We start from the raw sequence: 12,193 nt of genomic DNA on the forward strand, positions 1-12,193 counted from the left end.
CCCTACTTAGTTAGCAGTTAAGGAGACCCACACCACCCTGTGGTTTCCCCAAGGTCAGCTATGCACCTCCCCACCTTCCCGATGGCCTGCCCCAATCCATGGCCCCTTCCCAACTTGGACCCCGCTTCCTGGTGACATGGTTCCTCCCCACTGTATCTGGCATCCACCAGCATGAGGTAACTTTCCCCAAGCACCCAACTGAGAAGACCCTCCCACCCCCACCCCTGCACTATGCTCTCTCTCACACTGGCTCCTTTCCATGTGTCCACAGTGGTCATCCCTCCTGAAAATGGTTTTCTTGCTGCATTCATTGTTTTCTCTCCCACTGTGCCCTGAGGACAGGACCCTGTCATGTTCATCACCATTATCTAACCCTTAGTGTGGCTTGATAGAAAACTGCTGAATGAATGTTTGAATTAATTATAGACGAATGAATGGTGATTGTATCTGGGGGAAAGAAAACAAGCTCCAGAATCAGACACAGAAAGGCCCAGGACTGAACCCAAGTCTACCACTTACGCATGGAGTAATCTCTGAGCCCAGGGTCCCAATCTGTGTGAGAATTGTGGATTTGCAAAGTGCCTCATGTAGAATAAGTTGTTCTAAAAGGTAGCTATTTAATTTTACTACTATGATAAAGAATAAGGGGGAGAATTTTGCTCTTCTACCAGAGGTGGGATGGGTAAGAGTCCAGGATGGACACAGGCCAGCTGCATGGGTCAGGAAGGGGAGGTGGGAAGGAGAAGATGTAATGGGCTGCTCTCAGGCCCTCCAGGCCATTGTGTGGTGGGAGGAAAGGCTGAGCTGCCAGGTCCCTCAGCTCTCAAGAGCAAGCTGAGTGTGGTTTCTCTGAGCAATCCCTGGGCAGAAACCAGAGCAAACTCATGACCCACTGTCATTGCTCAGAAGCATGAATGTATCTGGGGTGGATGCTCAGAATGGGCCACACTCTCCCATCATGCCCCAGCCACAGGGCCCTATCTGTACACCTTGCTGCATAGACTGCCCCAGTAGGGGAACCTGGCTGCACGTCTTGGTGTCCTGTTGCATTTCTTTCACATGATGTAGATGACTCTTCAGATATTGCCGTTGGGCCAGGCCTGCAGAAAAAGGGAATGTTCAGCCAAACAGAAGAACACAGCCTGAAAAAAATGGAGAAATAAGGAAGAAACAGCTGGGTCATGGGAAAAACAATGACTGAGCAGAGGGGGAAATTCTCATTAAGAGCTCTGACAACAAAGGGAAAGCTGCATTGGGTGGTGGGGAACTGGAGAGAGTCCAGGCCCAGGGGTGGGAGGCCTGGGGCTCCAATACAGGCTCTGTCCTTTAACTGCTGTGTGGGTCTAGGCCAATGGCTTCCCCTCTCTGGGCTTCAGTTTTCTCAGTCACCACCTGTTCTCCTTCCTGCCCTCCACCATTTGCTCATTGATTCACTGATTCAACAATATTTCTCAAGCACCTACCTGGTTTGTGCCAGGGACTGCTTTAAGTACTGGGGGTTCAGTAGTGAGTAAAGCTGACAAAAATGCCCACCCTCACATTTACTGCCCATGGTAAATGAAACCAGGAAAATATGCTGTATCTTAGTTCGGGATTAAGCACTAAGGAGAAAAACAAATAGGGAAGAGTGACAGAGAGACTTTTGCAAAATAGTGACTTCAGTTAAGTGTGAGTCAAGACCTAAAGAAGTAAGGGAGTGAGCCAGGATGTCATTTGGGCAAAGGAGGCTCCAGGCAGAGGGGACAGCCAGTGGGCAGAGCTGTCTTAAATATGAAACTTTCTCATCTCCACTCCTTTCCATGCTCCCAGCTAGCTTTCTGGTTTGAGCAGCTTCCTAAGGGCCTCCCTGCCTCTACTCCTACACCCCTCTCTACCCCTGTCTCTACCCATGACTAGGATGACCCTTTAAAAAGTAAGTCAGACTCCCTCACTTCTCTGCTCAAAACTGGTCAGGTGCTCCTACCACACTCAGAGCAAATGAAGGTCCTTCACTGTTTACTGAGCCTAGCTCTCTCCTCTTGCCTTGGTTTACTCTTTCCCAGCTACTCTGCCAGGCCGCTGTTTCTGGAACACAGCAAGCAAGCTGTAGCCATAGGGGTTTTACCCGTGTCATCTACTGAGATATCCTTCCCCGGTTACCCAAGTCTGGCTTCCTGACTTCATGCAGATGCCGTCCCCTTTGGAGAACCACCTCACCAACCTGTCCACACAAGCAGCCATCACCCTCTAGCCCCTCAATGTGGTTTATTTGTTTTCATAGCATTCATCACTCACATCATTTTATATATTCACAGTAATAGCTGTAATTGATCAAATGGTTATTATGCTCTAAACACCCAAGCATTAATTTATCTTCACTCGATCTCTCTGAAGATGGTATTATTGTTAACTAGATGCTATAGGTCAATAACTCGAGACACAGAGAGGTTAAGAAATTTGCTCAAGGCTCCCAGCTGGAGAGTGTCAGGGAGGATTCAAATCCTGGAGTTTCCATTATTAACCACAACACTCTAGACCAGCACTACCCAAAACAGCTCTGTGTGATGGAAGCATTCTGAGTCTATAATGGTAGCCACTGGCCACAAGTGTCTATTGAGTGATTGAAATGTGTGTGACCAGGGAACTGAAATGCTAATTTTTTTCATTTTAATTATTTTAAATTTAAATATCCGCCTGTGGCTAGTAGCTACTATATTGGACAGTGGAACCCTAGTGCCTCTTGTTCTTTCTTAATAACTGTCTCCCATATAAAGAGGGAACTTCTCTGTGCCTCAGTTTCCTTATTTTATAGTGATAGAAATACTTCATAGGACTGTTGCGAGCATGAATGTATGTATACACACACACACATTATATAATTTTATTACATTACATTTCTCTATAGCTATCAATATCTATACCTATATATAGTATATAAAGGGCTTAGGACATAGCCTGGCACAAAGTATATACTCAGTGCTTGTTAATTACCATAATCATCACCATCATTGTCATTCCTATTATCATTATGAGACTCCGTAAGTCCAAAGACTTTGTTCACTGGTGAATCCCATTACCTAGAACATTCTTAGCACATAGTAAGTGCTCAATAAATATTTTCTGAATGAATAAGTGAACTGAATTGACTGTGGGACTTGAATAAAAATCAATTGCCACAAACTCAAACTTTCTGAGGGTCTTGGCAAAGAATGTAAATGAGTGAAGGGGAATGGTCTAAGATATTGGGGGGAGAATTGAGGACTATGGTGAACTGAAGAGAACATGCTCCAGGTAAAGGCTTTCAAGGTCATTTTCTGAGGCTGGGGACAGCAGAGAGCACCGTGGTCCCGACAGAACACTCACAGCTAAAAGGCACCCATGAGCTGCTATTTTGGAGGACTTTGCTCCTCCACAATTACAAGTGTCTGCTTTTCTTTCCCAGAGGTTCAGTTCTAGACATTCTTGTCTTGATAGGCATTCTTTGCATTGTAAAGCAATTCCAGACCCAGGGCTCAGAAAACCAATGCTGTGGATGGTGCTGAATGAAGACATATTTGTTAAGAAATTATGTATGAAAAAAAAAAAGGAAGAAAGAAAGAAGTAGGAAGAAAAGAAAGAGGGAGGAGGGAGGAAGGAAGGAAGGAAGGAAGGAAGGAAGAGAGAGAAAACAAGTAAGAAAGAACATGAGAATGGCTTGCAAAACAGGAACATCTGTCTGGGAAGTGGCAGCAATGACAAAGAAAGGATCCAGCAGAATGCCCTGTGTCTAGAAAGAAGTCTTTTTTGGACAGGATTTAAGTTCTGAGAACAGCAGCTGTAGTTGGCCTTCTAGAGCTCACGGGGGCATTCAGTTTTCATTGTTGAATAGAACAGCTGGCAAAAAGGCCTCCCTCCACCATTTGAACGGCTAGTTCTTTCTCTCCCAGCTCCTATCGTGGTGTTGATGTAAGGCATTAAGTACTTGTGATGTGCTTGAATGCTATTCTAGGAATCAGCATCCCTAGTGTGAGTCACTACTGTGTGATCCTGGGCACCTCTTAGAAACTGATTAGGCCATCAGGTACTTCTAACATAAAGAGTAATACATCATTCAGCGATTCTAAATCGGAAGTGGCTCATAGGTACACTACAGCCAACACCTGTGGTTTGTTTGGCCCACATGGTTTTTAAAAACTTACTCGATACATTATTTTTCTACTGCTGCTGTGACAAATTTTCACAAATTTAGTGACTCAAAGCAATACAAATTCATTCTTACACTTCTGGAAGTAAAATTTCTGACACAGGTCTCACGAGGCTAAAAAGAGGGCTGCATTCTTTCCTGAAGGGTCTAGAAGAGAACCTCTCTTCCTGCTTTTCCCAGCCACCACTCACATTCCCTGGCTTGCAGCCTCCTTCCTCCATTTTCAAAACCAGAACATCATATCTCTCTGTGCCTTTTTTCCACAGTCACATCTCCATGAGCTCTTTCTTCTTCTGCTGCCCTCTGCCATTTTTAAGGACAGTTGTGATTATACTGGGCCCATGCAGATATTCTGGGATTCTGAGATTTAAAGCCCAGCTGATTAGCAACCTATATTTCTCTTTGCCATGTAACTGAACATATTCACAGATTCCAGGATTAGGACATTGATTGTATTTCTTTCTTTCTTTCTTTCTTTCTTCTTCTTCTTCTTCTTCTTTCTTTCTTCTTCTTTCTTTTTTTCTTCTTTCTTTTCTTTTCTTTTCTTTTCTTTTCTTTTCTTTTCTTTTCTTTTCTTTTCTTTCTTTTCTTTTCTTTTCTTTTCTTTTCTTTTTTTTCTTTTCTTTTCTTTTTGACATAAAATCTAGTTTTCCAGTTTCCCTTAAGTAAATATCTCCTGACTGTGACACTGGGCTCCAATCCTGCACTAGCAGGCCCTCATTACAATATGGCAACGATTAGCTTGAACAGAGCTGCTCCGTTTCCCCCAGACTTCACCCTTCCTTGTCATCTTTCTGACTAATGCCATTTATAAGTTGCCATTTGTTATTTCACGGGGCTACTGTTTTTTCTACCAAGCTCTCTTCACTCACTTGCATGTCTCCCCGCTTTATCAGCCCCTGAACCTGTAGCACCTCTTCTTAATTCTCAGAAAGTTTAACTCTGTCGCTCTTGCTACATGTCTCCATCAGAAATATTACAGAGTGATGTATGCAGTTGACCCCCACCATCTCCCCAAGGGGAGCCTGGTGTTACACTCAACCTAGGGAACTCACAGCAATAGAGAATTAACTGCCCCTCTGGGCTGGTGCCTGGGGAGGGATGAGACAGATGAGTTCCCAACAGTGCACAACGCCGGCAATGATCACCATGTATGGGGTGCCAGGGACTGCACTCTGCTTGTGATTTTCTTTTGCTGGATCCTCTCAATCACTCAGTGAGGATGGATGTTATTATTTAGCTTTCCCCATCCCTTTGTGAAAACTGAGGCACAGAAAAGTTAAGTAAGTTATGCAATGTCACACAGCTGAAGAGTAAGAGTTGGGATTCAGACATGTTATTCTGACTCCAGAATCTGAGTCTTGACTCCTGTAGCATCTGTCATTAGAGAGAACTGCATGTGCTTTCAAGCTTTTGAGAGGCTGGATTTGGGAAGAAAAGCCACAGAGGTCATTCTAGCAGGTCTTCAGAATGGACTTGAGTCCTCTGAGTCCCTAGGTTCACAAGGAAACCCCTGAAAGAGAAACAAAAGCCCTGTCAGAGGATGCTATGGCTTGGGGGAGTTTTGGCCTTGACTTCCTAAATCATAACCCTTACAGTCTGGGAGTACCAGATGCTTGTGGAAGGGCATGAACTCTGTAAGAGATGAACAGGGAACACTGGCAGGGTGGGGGAGGAGGAGGGAAGCTTGTTATGAAAATCTAGTACTTCTGTTTGCTTTTCACACATTAAATTTAGAGCTGTGAACTTGCATAGTTTTCTAGATTTAAAGAGAGTGGCCGGGCCCTCCACATCTAGTAAGGACATGTTAAAGCAATGCTCTGAGGAGGCCCATCGAACAGCTGGGCAGTAACAGGCACTGGGCTCATGGCCATATGCTTGAACATGCCTCCACCTAAATTACAGTCTGTCTGTGGCAAATGGGATTCTGACTTCTTGCTAAATGCAAACAGAGTCAGCATTTGCCAGGATGAGTGAAGCATAGGGAACTCTGTTTGATGAGGGCAGATGAGACCTCGCAGAAGGCTGGCCAAGACACCAGTACAACGTGTGATAACTGTGAGTTGGGTGCCCACTTGCAGGAATGGCCCCAAACTATGCCTCTGTCTTGGAATAGCTTTTAAATCACCCCTTCCACTTTTTAAAAAAGTCCCAGTTTAGTCGATAATAGAAATGATCACCCTCTCATGGTCCTCTGTGAACACTTTTAAAATAAATCCTCTGTATCAGGTTATTGGTATCTTTTTTTGTTTCTATCTCCAAAGAGAATGGATAGAAAATTAACCAGCTATTGAGAAGTAGCGAAGAAAGCGAGCGTCACAGAGAAGCTCTAGAAATTGTCTGGGGAAAGGAGACAAATGGGTGGCATCTCTATTATAGGCCAGACACAGTTCAGGCACATAACATGAGCAGCTTCATTCCTCATAAAAGTGCCTAGAGGAATGTTAAGTATTATTAGCCTTTTTAAAAGATGAAGAACCTGTAAAAAGGATGCAAGGTCAGACACCCAGTTGAGGGCACTATTGTGATTAGAGCCCAAGCCTGGAACCTCCCCACCTCCCAGTCCACAGCTACCATCTTTACCTCAGGCTGCCTCTTTTTCTTCCCCTTGACATTTTTTTGGGCCAAACTGATGAGGAACAGTCCATATGTCTTGGGATAGTTATGGATTTTTTATGATGCTATGGCCTGAATATTTGCGTCAAACTCATATGTTGAAATCCTAATGCCTGATGGGATGGTATTAGAAGGCAGGGCCTTTAGGAGGTACTTCGATCATGAGGATGGAACCCTCCAGAATGGGATTAGTGCCCTTGTTGGAAGAGTTCCACAGAGCTCTCCAACCTGTCCTGCCACAAGAGGACACAGCAAGAAGGTGCTGCCTAAGACCCAGGAAGAGGGCTTCCACCTGAACACGATTATGCTGGCACCTTGCCTGTGGACATTGGGCCTCCGGAACTGTGGGAAATAAATTTATGTTTGTATATAAGCTACTCAGACTGAGAAATTTTGTTATAGCAGCAGGAACTGGACAGGCAACAGAACCCAGCTCTGTGCAACGGTGTAACTTATTAGAAGAAGATGGGGTATACACATATTTATAAGGATGGTTTGAAGAACTGGCTTAAACATGAAGAAGCCAGACAACTCCAGGGAGTCTCCACAGCGGGGCAATACAGAGCTCCTCAGGGTCCCAGCTGGAGTGAGTGTGGGCAGTCCCTCTCCTCCCTTACTTCACTCTTCTCCAGCACCTCACCTCCCATCTCCCGCTCAGCCTGGCCTGGCTGAGCTGCTGCCCCACGTGCATGTCTCCCTACTTACTTACAGGGCACATTTGAGGGACTCAGTGAACCTGTGCCACTCACCTGGCATTAGAATTGCCAAGCTTGTATTTTTTTAAAAGATTTTATTTATTTATTTATGAGAGACACAGAGAGAGGCAGAGACACAGGCAGAGGGAGAAGCAGGTTCCCTGCGGGGAGCCCGATGTGGCACTCGATCCCGGGACCCCAGGATCATGTCCTGGGCCAAAGGCACTCAACTGCTAGCCACCCAGGCGTCCCGAGACAGGTCTAGTTTCAAATCCCAGATTCTATCTGTGAAGTCATGGACAGGCACCTGTTCTCCGCAAGCCTTTCTCTGCAATCTGTAAAATGGGTATGTGTCCTCCATCACCCTTTCCCCAAGAGCACTCATAAGGGCCACATGCTGTAATACACATAAGTTTCTAGCATTCCTTTCCCCCAAACCCTTGATGGTTCATGGAAGTGTTGGAGAGGCACAGCATGTGTTTTCTAGATCCTCTTCTCCCCAAGTCTGTAACCCAGTTCTTCTAAGGGACCCACTGCCTGCTCCAGGACTACACTCATAGGAAAGCTCTGACACTCACGCACACTAAGGTGGGATGGACTGATAAAGCCCACCGGGGTGACTCTGTATTGGACAGTGTATTGGAAGATGCACTCTGTCTGGGTCAAACACCTGGAAGGTCAGCCAGAAACTGGTGGCCAGGGCACTGATATTTTCAAGACAGGCAATGCAGCCAACATCAGGAGCTCCAGAAATTGTGAGAGCGCCACAAGCACCAAGGCCATAGGTGAGGCAGGAAAACCCAGAATGAACATCAACAGCTTAGTGACTTGCCAAGACTGAAGGGACAAGTCATACAAGTAGAAACGGATGGAAATCCACCCAGGCCTGAGTGGACATTCCTGCTCCCCTTTTGCTAGCTGTGGGAATGTGGGCAAGAGAATTCTGGTATCTCAGCATCTGTGAAATGGGAGCATTACCATCTAGTCACAGAGCTTTTGTGCAGATCAAAAGGGCTGAGAGCTATAAGGAATTTGCTGGGCTCTCTTGTGGCAAATCTTTGGCTGCTCAGGGCATGTCCCTGCTTCCTGGGCCACTGCTCTTCCTTGGGAAGAAACAGCCAAAGTAGGCCACATCCACCTTTTCTGAGCTGTGGGTGAAACTGCTTTTGCTTTTCTTGCCCTCAGCCCACCCGTCCCCCCACCTCTGCCTTTCCCCAGCCTGCCTCAGGAGGGGGGCAGCGCCTTTTCTCTTTTATGGAGATGAAAAGCTTGCCTTCCCCTCTCCTGCCCCTGCCTACATCCCACCCACCTTTGTGGCCACTTGGGGAGTTTCCCTTGGTGGCAGAGCTATCTGGGGATAGGCTGCTGCCGTCAAAAATAGGGCAGACAAGGAAGGGAGGCTTGACAGGAAGTCCAAATAAGCACTTCCTCCCACCCACTTTCAAACTTCTGAGGTACCTCAGTTAAAAGAACAGAGAAAGAGATAGAGAGGATGAAAAATACACTTTTTTTTTTTTTTTTTTAAGAATGAACTTGTCAGCTTGGAGGAAGTGGAAAATATTGCTCCTTATCGTCTCACATGTAGCAGCTGATTTCTGTTTTCCCCATGTGGATCCCGGGATGGGGGAGGTGAGGACTGTGTCCAGGCTGCGGGGGGCAGGAGTCCCTCTGTATTGGACAGTGTATTGGAAGATGCACTCTGTCTGGGTCAAACACCTGGAAGGTCAGCCAGAAGGCTGAAGAAGGGCTGCTGTGGGCTGGCACCAGTGTCTCCCCTCCTTTCCTACCCCGCAGCCTCCTGGAACATGGGGGAGCAAGGCCCCTGCACCTCCCGGTGTGGGGAGGGGTGGCATGGCAAGCCTGTCCCTCCTGGCACACCTACTCTGAGGCAGTGTCACCAAAGTCTGCGTCTCAGTGCGTCACACTGGCTGTGTGGAGCTACCCTGCCCAGGGGAAGTGGTCAGGGCCCCTTCTTGGCTTTCCTGCTCCACTCTCCTGTGTGGAGGGAGCCCACTGCCATTCAGAAGGATTCCACACAGTTGGAATTGTGCATGGAGGGGAAACCGTCCTCTCCTTGTGAAGGTGACAACTCTAGTTCTTATTTCCTTTCCAAACAAATCCACCCAGGCCCTGAAGAAAGTTCAACAGCAATTCACTTCAGCAGTACTTCACCTCAAGTAGTACTGGCAGCCATAAAGGGTTGGTGGAGGTAAGGTTGGTGGAGGTGAGGCTGGGGTGAACCCATGAGATGGCATTTGTCTGCATTGCCCATAGCACCCCATGTCATTGCCTTCTCTGAGCCACACGCCACTACCTCTGTCTCTCCTCCCAGACAAGACCTTCGGTACAAATCCAATCCTAATAAGCACATCCTCTTACCCACCTTCTAGTGTCTTGGGGCCTCTCCTAGGAAGGGCAACACACTCCCCCCTCCAAAGTCGCTAATTTCCGTTCTCTCTGGGTGTCTAATGACAACTCCCCAGACCCTGCCTCTACCCCACGTGCAGAAGCTGCAGCTCCCAAGTCTCTTCTGATGAACTGCTTATCTTCCTCCCTCTCAAATTAGCTGCGAAGAAGACAGTTATCTCTCCACCTGGTTCTGCTCTGGGTTAGTGGGCAGGGAGGGGCTTCAAGCCCAGGTGGGACGGAGGGATGCAGGGGAAAACGGGGCAGATCCCCGACTCTGGGTTGCATTGTGCGGTTCCTACATCTGCTTCTTTCCCCTAAGGTAGAAAAATCTGATACATCACTGCCTGTAAGTGTCACTTTCTTGTCCACAAACTCACTGATCACACATTTAAAATTCCTACCTCGGGACCCTTTGTTCCCTATACCAGCAGGTCATTCTCACTCTGTGCTGGGACTGCTTGCCCCCTTCCTAGTCTGGAGATGATATCACAAAGCCTAAGAAGGCCTCTGCTAAGCTTTCCATCTGCTCCTTCATGAGTCCCGGGTTTCTGCACCCAGCTGAGGGAGAGGGAGTGATGGGAGAGGGACTTACCACCCAGGCAAGGACTATACAATGATTGCTGCACCTAACCTGCCACTCTCTGCTCTGGTTCATGCTTGAAGCCAAGACCCATGCCCTTGGAGGACTGCTGGGAGCCGGCCCAGCCCTCATCAAGGCAGCGTCCCCTCTGCTGTGGGCTGTACCCAGAGGCTGCTACTATGACTCTCTGTTTTACACAAGCAAGTGGCCTGAGGCTGGGCCAGGTGAGCTGGCCTGCGCAGGATCACTATGGCCCTTCTGGCATCCTAAGCCTCCCTTGGGGACTAACTGGCTCTCCCCCAGAACTTCTGGAACCCATGGCCAGAGACAGGAGATGTGAAATTCATGAGTGTTGGGAAATCACTGAGGACTGAGGAAGATGAAAGTCTCCAGACCCGATGCAACCCACTTCCCCTCGAGTCACCTGTTCTTGCCTGCCCAACAGCTCTTCTGAGGAATGGGCCTGTGGTCATATGGGGGAGCCGGCACCAAAGGCCTGCCTCATAGAAAGTGCTGGATTCTCTTTGTGACTTGTCCAGATCAACAACCTCCCTTGCTCTTCATGGAAAGGAGACTGATAGGACAGAGCACAGGCTCAGGAGACAAAGCTGGGTTTGAATCCTTACTCCACCTGGGTGATTTATGTAATATCTCAGAGCCTTGAACTGGCAGAGAGGTAAAGACAGGGGCTCTGGACCCAGAAAGGATGCCAGATGAGACCTGGCTGCACGACCTATTTGCTGGGTGCAAGGCAGCAAATAGCTTTACCTCTCTGAGCCTCAGTTTTCCCTTCTGTAAAAATAGGATAAATAATAGTGCCAATAATTCTTTTAAGATTTTATTTATTTATTCATGAGAGATACAGAGAGAGAGAGGCGGAGACATAGGCACAGGGAGAAACAGGCTTCCCGGGGGGAGCCTGATATGGAACTCAATCCCAGGACCTTGGGATCAGACCTGAGCCAAAGGCAGACGCTCAACAACTGAGCCACCCAGGTGCCCCAATAGTGCCAATAATTAAATAAGACAATTAGTGGCAAATTTTTAGCCTATTCCCTGGCACAGGAGAAAGACTCCACATGTTTTACCCGTGATGATTCTTATCTCCATCATCACTGTCATCCACATTTCTTACCTTCTGCGTCTCTCTTCTAAATGGGCTCCATGGATTGTTCATCTTGGTCACATTTATAGGATAGTTCTTTCAAAGGAACCTAGTATTTAGCTATACCTTAATTCAATGTCAGTGCTTCTGTAGATATTTATTCTTCTGAGTGGGAGTGAACATCATTAAAAAATGCTTCTCTTTATAAGCATGATCTTAAATATTCCTTTACACGGGTGCTGTGTGTTTTGTTTGCTCATGAAGTATATGACAACACACATACCCACAGGTCCAGAATGTCCTCCCTCTCATTCAACTTCCAAGTCCAAGTCCCCACTTAGGTCTCAGATAATTATACAACATCTTCTTAAAAAAAAAAAAGATTTTACTTATCTATTTCTTTGAGAGAGTGAGTGAGCATGCATGTGCACTTATGGGTACACGGGAGGGGGGCGGGCAGAGGGAGAAGAGAGAGATAATCTCAGGCAGACTGCCCGAGGAGCATGGAGCCCAACTCAAGGCTCGATCTCATGACTCTGAGATCATAACGTGAATGGAAACCAAGAGTCAGACGTTCAACCAACTAAGCCACCCAGGTGCCCCCCACAACATCTTCTTTGACTACC

Source organism: Vulpes vulpes, chromosome 4, assembly GCF_048418805.1.
Source record: "Vulpes vulpes isolate BD-2025 chromosome 4, VulVul3, whole genome shotgun sequence".
Lineage (NCBI taxonomy): Eukaryota > Metazoa > Chordata > Mammalia > Carnivora > Canidae > Vulpes > Vulpes vulpes.